At 41.7% G+C, this 13,519-nt stretch overlaps 1 protein-coding gene across 1 annotated transcript in view; it reads right to left on the reverse strand.

The window, feature by feature from the left end:
- PTEN (phosphatase and tensin homolog) overlaps positions 1–13,519 on the reverse strand; it is a 45,042-nt gene that overhangs the window by 31,121 nt on the left and 402 nt on the right. The window lies entirely within an intron of this gene.

Genomic DNA, 13,519 nt, shown 5'->3' on the forward strand with positions numbered 1-13,519 from the left:
TGTACTACTGAATAGGTGATGTTAACATCGAGTACAAAAGCCAAACCATGTTACCCGCACCACCATGCCTCATCTCACTGAATCTGCATGTACGCCACACAGTGGTCTCTCTCCACAGTTTGAGTGGTGTATCAAATTCATCAGGAAATTATTTTACAGCCTTGGATGACTAAATTGCAAAATGCTCCAAGTCAGTGCCATGGTAAAGTCCCCAGTGATCCCCAAATCCACCTATCATGCAACACAAAAAAAGCACATTTCAGTCATGCAAACATTGCAGTGGAACATTTCTAATATCTATTATCATTTCTAATTTCTTATTCTGAACTACCGAATCAATACAACCTGAGATAAAGATCTCCAGAAAAGAAGAAAACTACACTGCTAAGAGAAAAAAGTAAAAAAAAAAAAAAAAAAAAAAAAAAAAAAAAGAGAAGTAAACTTGCATCCAGAGCAGATGTGTAAAGAATTCACAATAGTTTGCCAAAAAATGACCAGCATTTCATTTAGTATCCCGGTGTGTAATGACAGATGCCGTCGTTGTTTTTTAAACACAACACAAGAAAACACTCCTTAGTTTTAAACATCAGAAAAGTTAATGCAGTGAAGAAGTTTCACTGAAAAGCAAAACAGAAATGAAACCAGCAGCTCAAAAGCAGCCCATACCCTGCCACATTAACATACTCCTTCTCAGACTAATTTTAGGAGGAATAAGAACAATATGTTTGCAGTTGGCCCCACTTTAAACAAGGGAGCTGGAGCAGGTGACTTCCAGAGGTGCCCTTCAACTTAAATTATTCTAAAACTACAAGAATGACTGTCCTTGTTGAAACACCAACAATACAACAAAACTGCCAAGAGCAGGCAGCAGGATGAAGGCAGTGCAGCCACTTCCAAGATATTCATATTCCAGTTAGCTGCACACAACAAAAAACCTGAAATATGCTGCAAGCCATCTCACCCTACCCTGACAGAGATCCCACAAGTCTGAGTACTTGGCAGTAAAGCAGCATGGACTGAGTTCTGCAGTTAGCTCAACAGCTGGCCAGCTGGAGAGCAAATTTTTATAACGGTACACAGAAGTTATGTATTCTCCGAAAAAGAAAAAAAGAATCTAGCATTTACTGTGTGGTATCCAAATATAAATAAGTATCAGTCTGCCTAGACTGCTCTAAATGAGTTATGCAGACAACAATAAAAAAAAAAAAAAAAAAAAAGAAAGCTTCTGAGGGATCCAAACAAGTATCTGTAGCTACCTCCTCAAACACTGACACATAAAAGGGATTTATGCCTGGTTTCTAATTCACTCTGCACTTCCCCAAACCTCAAAAAAAGCTTATCTTGGAGAAATTAAATTGCTCAGCATTCAGATCCCATAATTTCTGATACTATCATATCACATCAATTTTTAACTTTGAACTTTGCTCTGAATGGATTTTACTCTGCAAGCAAACCACACCTCTTAGCTCAAGTAGCAAAAGCACAATACAACTCGCAACGCATTTACTATTTTATCAGTTATTACTTGCTGTAAGATTAAGAAAGCAGTTGTAAGCCATGTGCACCTGCTCCATGCCTATCACACACCAGTGCATCACCTGACATCCAGCTATCACATCCCATTGCTTCCTCCTTGCTCCTGACTTGCAGAACACAGAGCACACATCTATCTGCTGCAGCTCTACCATTTTTGCTCAAAGCACCTCCATCTATACACTGCTCTGAGCAGAAGGGCCCTATAAATTACTGTAACAAAATAACCCAGAATATTAGTCTGGTTTTCACAGCAGTTCTGCATGGAAGACAAACCCTTATGCTTGCAGTGGGGTTAAAATCGATTCATTTTGACACGCCATGTGAAAACCATTTGCAGTTCTGCATAAAAAAAACCAACCTGTTTCAACTACAATATCACCCATGACACAGACGTTAGGGCTAGCCAGAATTACTGTATAACTTGCTCAAATCTCTATTTACAACCACAAGATTTACCATGCGGCTTCTTCATGTATTCAATTCAGTAGCTGCTCTTCTTGCTGTCTCTGGGACGCTAAAGTAGGAGACACATTCCAGCATTCCCAGATGGTACAAGATGGAAAGGAGGCAGAGAGCAGAACATCTTAGCAGCATTTCTACTTCACAGGCACACAGGTGTCCAAACACCAAAAGCCTTGAGCATGCATGCAGACGGAAATAAAAGGTTCTAAATTAACTGGGCAGTCTCACACTTTTGGATATTGCAATCCCTCTTGGCCCTGGACTCTCAGGTGGCTCCTCAAGAGTGCTACACATGCAGCATGTGCACAGCTCATTTGCACTTCTTTTCTAAATCACAGCAAACCAACAAGAATTGAGGACACACAAGCTTAATCACGTATCAGAACTACAGGTGAAAATTTAATCCCAGAGCTAGTATCGCTAAAGATGTTCCAGAAAATGCCAGCAAACGGAAAAAGGGGAGGAAGGGGGAAAAAAGTGCCAATCAGTTTACTGACACCAATTCAATAAAAGTGTGGGTGCTGTAAGGTTTTGGAACAGGACAAGACAAACACAAACACTAGTGAAAAACAAATATCCAACATTGAGCTCAGCAGGGGTTCTGATTTTAGGCAAGCATGACTGTCTTTGAACAGGCACGCAAGCCTTTCTTCCACCTAAATATAAGCATCCTGAAGTACCTTCCTTATTATCTCCACACATCAGGCTAGAATGCAATTCCCACACCACTGCTGACTCACTGCTGTCTACGAGGGATCAGGCTGTGCAGAACAGCGAGTGCAGCAAGCCAGCATTGCGACTGCACAGCATTCATTGAGCCACAGGATTCTTCTGCACCAAACAAAAGGAAGTGACAACTCTAGCAAGTGTATTATTCATATTGCTGGGGAAGAGCATTTGGTGGGGTCTACACAGGCTTCTGACAAGCATGCTGAAGAAGAGCACTGCTCTGAAAACCTCCTGTCGGTTCCAACGGCCAAAAACCATCCTCTGAAAGGAAAGGCTGAAGAAGGAACAGTAGTGCTTTTACTGCCTGTGCTCATGATCCAAGCCCTAAAAAACTGCTATGTTAACTGAGTTGTTCTACCCTTTCCTGATAAATCCACACTGAAAAGGCGATTATCCCTACTGCACCAGTACCAGCATGCTATTTTCCTGATACTGGGCTCCTCCCCAGACACAGCTATGGATTTACCATCCCAAAGCATGCACAGCTGAAATAATTATGATACCACACAGAACACGATCTTCAAGGAATCACTTCCATCATCACCACACTGCAAGGCAGAGGGACACTGCTTTCCATACATGAGTAAATTAACAGATTTCTGAAGACGAAATTAAAAGATTCTAGCAACATGACTTTTCTCATGGAAGCTTGGAAGCCAGGCTTCCATTCAAAGCAAGAATTCCAAGCCATCAAATTAATAATGATAGCAATCATTTTAGAAAGCAGGATGATCTAGCACGTACAAGAAGTTCATCATCAATTCCAGCTTCACTTTAAAGAGACAAATGGAAATGGTTAAAACCTCAGCCAGTTACTGAGGCAGTTTTACAATGCTTCCAGTTTGCATGCAGAAGCAAAGTCAACCTAAACATGAACTACCAGAAAACATAAAAGTGGGCTTAATGGGAAAAAAAAAAAAAAAAAAAAAGAAAATCTGCTGCCTTTTGCCACAGCAACTCTTTCCTAAGGAACTCATTTCTGAAAATGGTCTCAGTGCCTTTTAAAGAACTTCTTTCTTTCTCAACTTGAGAATCATATAAGTTGATATTTCACAGTTAAAAGAAGATAATAAAACAACAACCAAGACAGACTGAATGCCCTGACACGACACAGAACAACAAAACACTGGAACGCTGCCCCCTACTCAAGTTTATACTTCTTACTAATCACAAAACTTAGCTTTACCCAAGACATAAAACTGAAGTACCCAGCAGTTTGCTAAATGCCCAACACCACCAAGCAACGCCATTTCAGTGTAAGACAAACCAGAGGAAAAATTTCATATACTACTTCAAAAACATTTTTGCTCTAATGTAAAAAGCTGTTTAAAGCCTGAAATAATTCCCACGTGCTAAAGATGACAGTCCCCCAGGTGCCATGAGAAAACCTCTGTGTCATTATGCAAATCAGTAGTTATACTTGTTTTCAAAAATAGTTGTCCAGGTATCCACATTTTGCAGAGATCAAATTAAAGAATGTGCAGTACACACTTAAATCTTAACTTTTATGTATATGCATAGGCAAATGACTCACGTTGGTCTATTAATTTAAAAACGTGATTTTTCTCACAAATTGAGTCTTTTTCCTAATCATGGAAGCAGGCCAAAAAAAAAAAGCAGCACAATGAAATATTTTCCAGTTCTTAAATAGACACAAAAAGTAGCAAAAATACACAGCCACAGCCCCTCCTGCAACAATCAATCTTCTCCATTAACATCCAGAACTTTATCAATGAACATTTCTGAGCAATGTATGAAGTTCTGTTCCAAACAAAGTAAGCATTTAATCCCCTGTCCTTGCCCTACTCTAGGAGAAAACCAGAAAGCTAACGACCTAATCTTCCTATTTTGTAAGCATGCTCGAGCATGCAGTGCAGAATTTACATACGGCTTTACTTTCTAAACCAACACTGACAGGCTTTAAATCAAAGCCCAAATAAAAGACAACTTTAAAACTATTAGCCCTATGCAACCAAAGGTTGCAGGAGGATCTACTAGTCATTAGGCTGAAGATTCCTGAAAGCTGGGAATAATGCGCAGTGTTCAAGCCAAGCTTTGGAGCTAAAAACTGCCAAGTTCCATTTGATAACACTCGAAGAGCAGAGGAACAACATTACTCTGAAGTCTCCCAAAAGTGCTTTGTTGTGTCCATTTTTCTGCAATTTTCAGGAACTCAGCCTTTAGCAGCCACACAACGTAGTCTAGCAGCACATCTGTCTTCACCAGCTCTGCAACATTAGTGTACTAACCTCAACTCTTAACTCCAGCTTAAACACATCCATGTAGCAACAGAGAAATTAAATTAAAGGAACTGAACTGCTCTGTAGCTGTTCAGCAGCTTGACAGCCTGAAGCTACATAGGGAGTGTTACAAGAAGTGTCCACACTCCATCCTCAAACAGATTTAAGTGTCCTGACAAATGGCCAAACTCTTTATTAGCAAGAGTTTCTTGACAGCATCTCTACAAATGAAGAAAAAAAAGACACAGGAAAATATGCCCAGCCAAATTGAGAAGAGTTTCCCAGCATACATGCTGTTTAGCCTGTATACATGCATACTCTCATTGTAAATAGGCTGCCAGCTCTAAACACAAAATAAGTTTACTGTTTTTCTCCAAAGCTGGGTAATCAGGAAGTAGAGAGGAAATGAACAGGAAGAATGTTCTTGAGAGCAAAGGAGGATTCCTTGTAGCCAGCCAGCTGCACTTGCCAATTCTACCATCTGTGCCTTAAAGAACAAGAAGAGACCAACTCAGATGTTGCAGAGAGAAACATTTTATGATTTCGGAGAAAGGCATTTAACCCATTAATGCTCAATATTTCAATGACAAGCCTTTGTTCCTCTTCAGGCTGGACATTAGGAAGTATTACTTTTCAGAAAGGGTGGTCAGGCACTGGAATGGACTGCCCAGGGAGGTGGTGGAGTCACCGACCCTGGGGGTGTTCAAGGAAAGACTGGATGTTGTGTTGAGGGACATGGTTTAGTGGGAGCTATTGGTAATAGGTGAACGGTTGGACTGGATGATCTTTTAGGTCTTTTCCAACCTTGGTGATTCTATGATTCTAAACTTCAAGCTTGTAATTCAAACGTAGTGCCCTACAGAAGAAATAACAGAACTGTGGCTCCCTCATTCCCGGATTCCAACAGTGGGAAGGAGTAAATCATAAAAAGCTTTGAAGATGCTACCACCAGTTGCACCACCACCTCTACCCATCATGAGGTTTTCTGGACCCACACATGGTTATGATGCTACATTTCCAGAACCATACTCAGAGCAAGAACCTTCTCACAGGCTGCGTGAGTTGCACGAAACCCAACCTGGAGCTCTCAACCCCAATGGGCATTTGCTGAACATCTAAGAGGAACAAGATGACTGAAGAAGTACTGAATTTACAGAATAACCAGGCACTTTTTTTTTTTTTTTTCCCCAGAACAGTCTCAACCTCATAAACCTCACAACACAAATACCAAACAAACAAACAAAAAAAAACAATAGTAAGAGAAGCATGACAAAGGATGTTTAGTTTGCAGAACTTGTTCTGACAAGAAGCAAAAAGAATTCCTGCTCAACTCCCATTTCAACACGGCCTGGGATTGCAGACCAAGTAAGCCATGAAGATGGTGGCAGAGGACAACGCCTGCTGCATGACTTTCTCAGCAAAGGAAACCTGTAACAGAAGCTTGGCTTTCACACTGCACTTTAAGATTTACTTGGTTTTACCTACATATCAAATTCAACACAACCTCCACCAAGGCAGAACATGGCATGTCCCCAGCAATGCTCTCAGAACATGGCCATGCTTTGCCCAATGTCCTCTGGAGAAGCACCACTGCATGCTTAAGCATATCCTAGCCTCAAACACCCACAGAAAAATACAAGAATTTTATTCAGAGGAACGCAGCAAAGAGAGTCACTACTTTGATATTTACTGACAGGAAGTGAAAAATGGCTCACTCAACTTCTTGCAAGGCTGAAAGGACATCCAAAACTTCCAGAGACAAGGGAATTCAAAACAGAATTCGAGCTGGAGGACAAATATGTCGCACTAAAATGCTTTACAAAACCTAAGCTGCAAAAATTAGGATTTAGCCTAACTTCAGGGGGTGGCTACAAGAGAATATGAAGACAAGGCTTCGGGCCAGCCTAATAAATAATTTCTCAGTCATTCAGCTGCAAGTAGATACTACTGAATTCTAACAGGATGCAGTGTTTGCCTCCTCCTCATGTTAGTAAAAAAATGGGTGTTACTTCTCTCACAAAAAAAAAAAAAAACAAAAAAAACAGAAGAGAAAATAGGCAACCACTTCAATTCCAGTCCAATATGTACCCAGCGAAAGCAAGGAATTAAGCACAGGCCTTTAAAAAAGAAATTAACTGTGTGATTAAAAGCTATTATACCACATACCCACAAAGGCAGAATTAAGTTTATGAAGACATCTCTTAAGCACTTCGCTGCAAAGAACTGGATATGGAGCAGTTTTTATGCACCGCTGCATGTAGGGGCTGCAGAGCTGGGGCTTCATCTTTACAGAGAACAATGCCAACTTTTGCTGCAGTCATCATCCCAAACACAGAGCAGGCAAGTTTCGTTTTTTAGCTGCACAATCAATTACCCCCCGAAATCACAGAACAACTACTTCAGCTACAGCTGAAAAATCATTAAGATAACTCATATTTATGCAGTACAATCCAGGGCCTAACTGCACAATTATTACACTTATGCTCTACAAAACTCCTTTTTCATTGCTTCACAGGCAAGATGACAAGGCAGAAGACTACTGGAGAGAGGAGGATGCTAGCCTGAAATGGGAGCTGGAACAAGGCTTTGTTTACATCTGGACTAAGACCTATTTAAAAACCAAGAGCAAGCTGAACCCAAAGCACAGTCAACTGCCCAGAAAGCATCCTGATTTTACAAGAGAACATGCTCTGCTGGGCCATGTATGCACATCCCCAAGTTTTAAGACAAATTCCCTTCTTACAACCCAGAAGGCATCATCCCAGCAGCTCACAGGGATGCATCAACTTGCACAGCTAATGCCCAAAACCATGTCAGAAGTGCCAAATCACAGGAACCCACAACTCTTCTAGGACTTACGAGGTAACACCAGGCACACACAGCTCCATCCCACATCCCATTTACTCCCTTGAAAAAGCCATCTGACATCAAATAAAACCCAATACTCATATCAAATGGACACAAATCACGTATAGCTCTGAGATCCAGATTGCTAGCTGGGTGCTCAAATAAGAAAGGAGGAGGGCTTTAAAATGCTGTTACTTATGACTAACAACAGCAAGTTGGGCCTCCTAGTTAAGGGATCTGAAGACTCAACTGTCTATTTTATTCTCTCCCTTTTCTTTGGGTTTTGAACACAACTGCTGTCCCATAAAATGTATTTAACCAAGAAAATGATTTAACAGAGCATTCTAGGCCATGGTACCATAGACATAATTTGACAGCTTATGCAGCATTCACATGGCAACAACAAATTCACTAAAAATACTTCTTCCTTTAAGAAACTACAAGAAGCTGCTCAAATCCACAATTGGCAGAAGCAACTTGGTAGACAGACTTAATACATAAAATATCAATTTCACAGTCGCTAAATTCTTTAGTCTAGCTTCTGCATAGCCATCTTTTTATTTTTTTTTTTTTTAGCATGGGGATTTTTCACATAATTTGTTAATAAAACAATTTCAGTAAGGTTATTACATAAAACATAATTTCAGTAAGGTTATTACAAGTTAAACCAACTGCTTCTACTGCAACAACAGAAGATCTAGGCGTCCATGTAATCCAGCAAAGAGTTAAACAGAAAATACAATCACTCCTCTTTTGGAAGAAAATTAGGAAATTCTATACTCCTCTTCACAGTGCTTTAATGCAACATTTAGCACATACTGGCTTTCTGCACAGCTCTCACTGCATTTCTCAGTCTTTTGGTAGTTCAAGAAAAAAAAAAGACTGAGATGTAATAACTGTAGCACTGGACAGCACAGGAAAAACTTTTTTGTCCCAAAGAAATGTGTTCACTGTCAGTCTAGCAGTCACCAAGAGCCAATGCTTCCACATGTATCAGACTATGGCAATCGCAGCCCTGCACAAGCACCACTCTGGGGACTGTATCCCTTCCCTAAATATACTGTAAGTACCTCAAGAAGTCAGTGGAAATCGGTGTAATATCTTGAGGACAGAAGAGTCTTCCTGGCTAGCACAAGTTCTCCAAAGAGTCATTTTCAGAATTCAACCTTCTTCACGAGTGAAGTCTAACCTAGTGCTGACGGGGGCCCAAACCATTACCTGAAGAGCTGAACAGGGGATCTTCAGAAGCACAATGCCAACCAACCCACCCTTGCCCAAAGCTCTGAGCTCTGACATAATTACTTCCCCAGGGCCCAAAGTGACAGCATCTCATCATCAGTGGGTGGCGGATTATGAAAACTCACCTGGATTTCTACTTAAAAAAATAAAAAAATAAAAAAAAAAAAATCAGTGCTCAAATCAGATTCATTTCCAGTAGGGTTTGCACTTTGTTCAGCATGACCCAAACAAGGTTTTAAGGGAAACCTTTAGTTGTTCTGAAAATTATACACACTTCACAAAGCTTGCAAACAGATTTCAGTGGTACTGTTTGCTCTTTTTTCCTCCTTTATCAAATTTTCTTTTTTAGTGACCCTTAATGTGTTCTCATTATCCATACTCATTTCTTTCCCCAACTTGAAAAGCACAGTCATCACCTCAACAGCAGAGCTACGTGAAACAGAGAACTAGTTTGCAGCTCTTGTTGATTTAAAAACGTGCACAAGCAGTTATTTTTTAACTTCATATTTAGCTTGTGCAAACAGTCTCCAGCAAAGCTGCACCATGTTAAAGTTTCTGATGATGCAAGACCAAGTAGTATATTGGGAAGCCTGCACAACATTTAAGAAGCACAATGAGATGAACTTTAAATTTGCCGAGCACCTTAAATTCCTGTCCTGGGCAATCGCAGCAGAAAAGCTGGGCAGAGGCTTCTCTGCAGCGATGCAGAGAGGGATGCACAACCCAGCACTTGCTGAAATGGGGTTTTTTGTGCGTAGGCTTCAGCTGTCAAACAATGCTATCAACAAAGATGCAGATACTACAGAAAGCTGTTACAGTTTTTTCTTAGGTTGTGGGGAAAACTATAGGATCACCTGGGAAGCAAATCTAACCTCAGAAGAGAAAATGGATGGAAAGACTTGCACCTACTGACACCTTGCTTTCTCAGTCTGGACAACTCAAAAATCCTTCGTAACAGAAAGACTGATTCTCCCAGTATCAAATATACCCTTCCCACAAGCAGCTAACAACTGGATCAAGTTCTGAGAAGCCTCCAGCTAGTCCCATTTTACTACTCGCCGTTCAGGCAGACTTTTTAGATGAATTGAAAGCAAAACTGACACTAATCTCCTTGTTTAAAACCCAAACCTATCCAGGCTCCACAAGCAAAATGAGTCTGTCAAGCTCTTAACACTACTAAGTAACGCAGTTTACTCCTGAACAAAGAAATACTTTTCCTCCAGTAAAAGCTTTGCCACTCGCTTTCTTCCAAGCCCTCACCAAATCTTACTACAAAAACAGCTGGTTACAAAGCGCCTAACCAACTTCAGTTTTAAACAGAAAGCCAATATTTTAAAGGAGTGGCATTTCCAACTGCAGTTCTATTTTTAAACTCAGCATGCACCTCATGCCAACTCACTTCTTTTCCGGGAGGTTGAGCCATTTTGACTCAAGTCACATAATCTAAAATTTCATTAAAAATGCAAAAAGCCTTTGGACTGCTGATAGCATAAAGCAGCTTCCACTCTCAATCTTAGCACTCTGCCTTTCATCACAAGACAAAATGCAATACTTGGAAATTAACAGCATCCAACATCTAATCTTTACTAAATATTACTGCAGTTCATACAACTATGTGGGTCATGAAATGCACACGCCTCAGTTAATCACTGTTCTATGCTAAGGCTGCCATGCTCATGCATAGCAGAAGGCCTATAAATCTGAAGCAAGTTCACCGAATTCCATAACAGATACAAGTAACTGATTTTTCACTTGGGTCTTGTGTAGTTAAGCCTCCTGTCAAACTCGGTTACACACACACACACACAAGATAAAAGCAAGCACTGCAATGTAGAAGACTTGCATGCAAGTGTTCTCCACCGCTGCTTGCTGTAAAATGGTCAACAACTGATCTGCATCACTACAGAAATCCTAAAATTATAGTACTTCAGAAAATATAATTGCCCTTGCATCATTAAGAAATGCAGCCATCTTAGAAGAAAGCTATTAATCCAACCTTTCCTTCTCACTCATTTGCAACAAAAGGTATTTGGCATTACAGAAATGGAGTAGAAACCCAAATTAATCAGAACTGAAGTATGAAAAAAAAAAAAAAAAAAAACACATTTCCTCTTCTAATTTCAGAAATATTTTTTTCCAAAGCAGTGCCTAAAAAGGCTGTTCAGGGAAAAGAAAGTTTGCTCAGATGAAAAGCTGTGTCAGTATGTTCTTAAAACACATTTCATGACCAGCAACATAGGACTATTTTCATCTGGTATAAACAAAGCTACTGATTTTGAGAAGTCATCATTTCCCTTTCCTTAAATCCTGTATTACCAGTACAGAAACAACTCCTAACTGAACTGCCTGCACCCAAGTACCAAGTCCCAAGTACAGCGGATGGACATCTGTGCTCATTTCACAAGGATGTAATGCAGCCCGTAAGAAGAAACACCAGTGATGTTCCAGCCCAGCTCCTCAAAAGGTATGTAAACAGTCCAGCAACAAAATGCCTGTTTTGGCACTTGGGTATTCCCTGCAGCCCCTTGGAGAATCAGCTGTGTCTGAAATATAAAGACTGCAGGCCTTTGTCCACCTGGGATGCCGAGATGTGACGAGAAAAGCAAAAAAGACATTCAGCTAAGCAGACACCTCACCTGGTTTCCAGTCCATGCCCTAGTTGGCTCACTGGAGGATTTCACATTGCATCTCCCTTGGCCCACGCTGCAGCACCTAGCTGTTGCATGTTTTGGAACTTCCACTGAACTGCTCATTCGCAGAAAGGGTTCACACCTCAGTTCCCCTCATCCAGAGATCAGTGCCCAAATCACAGGACTACACAGCCCCTCTCAGTCCTTTAGGCTAGGGAAAAAACTCCCCCAAGATGACTGTTAGCCACAGGATGCTCCTACAGACATGGGAAGGCTGGGAAGCACAGCCAAATGCAGGTGGTCCCTTGTTTCAGCCTCAACATTTTTAACTCTGCCACACAGTGAGAAGTGCCTTTGAGATGCCAGTCCTCCTATCACACACCACATACCTTTCCAATACCTCACTGAGGTTTCAGGTTTTCTTCAATACCAACTCCCAGCCCAGTCCTCTGCCTCAGCACAGAAGTAATAAGCAGGTTGCTTTCCAAGTATGACAACCAACAATTTCATCAAAACTCTGCAAAAAGAACATCTCCAAGAAGCCTGCACAGTGATAAAATAGTCAACTTTCACCTCTGCAGTGTCAGCCTTCAAGTAAAGCCATTATACTGCACATGCAGCAGTCTTTATTCATTAATTATCCATTAAGTGTGAAGCTATGAAAAAGGGGGACTGAATATAAGCTCATTTCAAAGACACCTTCATAACTGTTTAAAAAAATAAGCATTTTTTTCCATGAACTCTGTTACAGAATTGCAGCCAGCTGCAGCTTTCAAAAACGCTAATTTAAGTCTAGTCTTTAGTGGCCTAGTTGTAATTAATAATAATAATAATAAATTGAAAAAAAAAAACAACCAATAAACTCAAATCAGCACATCCTAAGCAACCTTGAGAAAGAAAATCCAGATTTAAAATTCACTCCTTCTCTCACTTAGAGCAGACTACTCATTGAAAAGATGCGTTTGGGTCAAAAAGCCCCACCTCCCAGCAGCACATTTGGACAGTGGTACCTTAAACACCAAACCTGCAAGGACAAAGCCAAGAGATCATCACCACTTTACCACCACTTACTTGTTTCCCAAAAGTTCCCATCCAACGCATTACTCCCAGAATCACAAACCTCGCTGAGACCGCCCTTAGCGAGCACCAAACACTGCTGTGTCAGCCCAGCAGCAGGCCAACAAAACCCCCAGCCAAACATCGCAAACACCAGTCTAACACTGGGCTTCATCAACGCCACAGATAGACTGTGGAAACCACACAGCAAAGAAGGATTTGGACTCCTTAACTGAAAGCTCAGTGTCCCCTGCTGAAGTCAAGCACCTTTCAGGCCATCACCACTTCAGGCCCAGCGCCCAAGTAACATCACGAGCTCCGTACTGCTCCCGCCCAGAACAAGGCTGCCTCTGGATCATCTGCTACAACGCGAGCTCTCAACACCGAAATTTTCGCCCTGACCCCGTAGGAAAGCAGCGAGTTCTCTTTCTATGCAAATAAGGCTGGAACCGAGGCATCAGGACGAGACCGGAACCACAGCAACACAGAACGCGCCCGGCCGGCAGGGCGCACAGGCATCACCGAGCGCAAGTCCTGCCTGCGTGCAGGACGGCCCGGCCCCAGCCCGCGCGCCGCATCTCCCAGGACGGCTGAAATGTTCGAGCCCGCTTTGCACTTACCTCAAAGCCCTCCCACCGCAGCACGGATCAGACCAGCCCCACGGGCACTCGGCACGCAACCCCCCGGGCCGCCACAGGCGCAGCCCGGCAGCCGGGCTCGCCACGCTCCGGCTCGTTATCCAGAACCGCGTTATCCAGAACCGCGTTATCCAGAACCGCG

This window comes from Lagopus leucura, unplaced genomic scaffold (assembly GCF_019238085.1).
Source record: "Lagopus leucura isolate 7727_CA_CO unplaced genomic scaffold, USGS_WTPT01 Super-Scaffold_739, whole genome shotgun sequence".
NCBI classification, from domain to species: domain Eukaryota; kingdom Metazoa; phylum Chordata; class Aves; order Galliformes; family Phasianidae; genus Lagopus; species Lagopus leucura.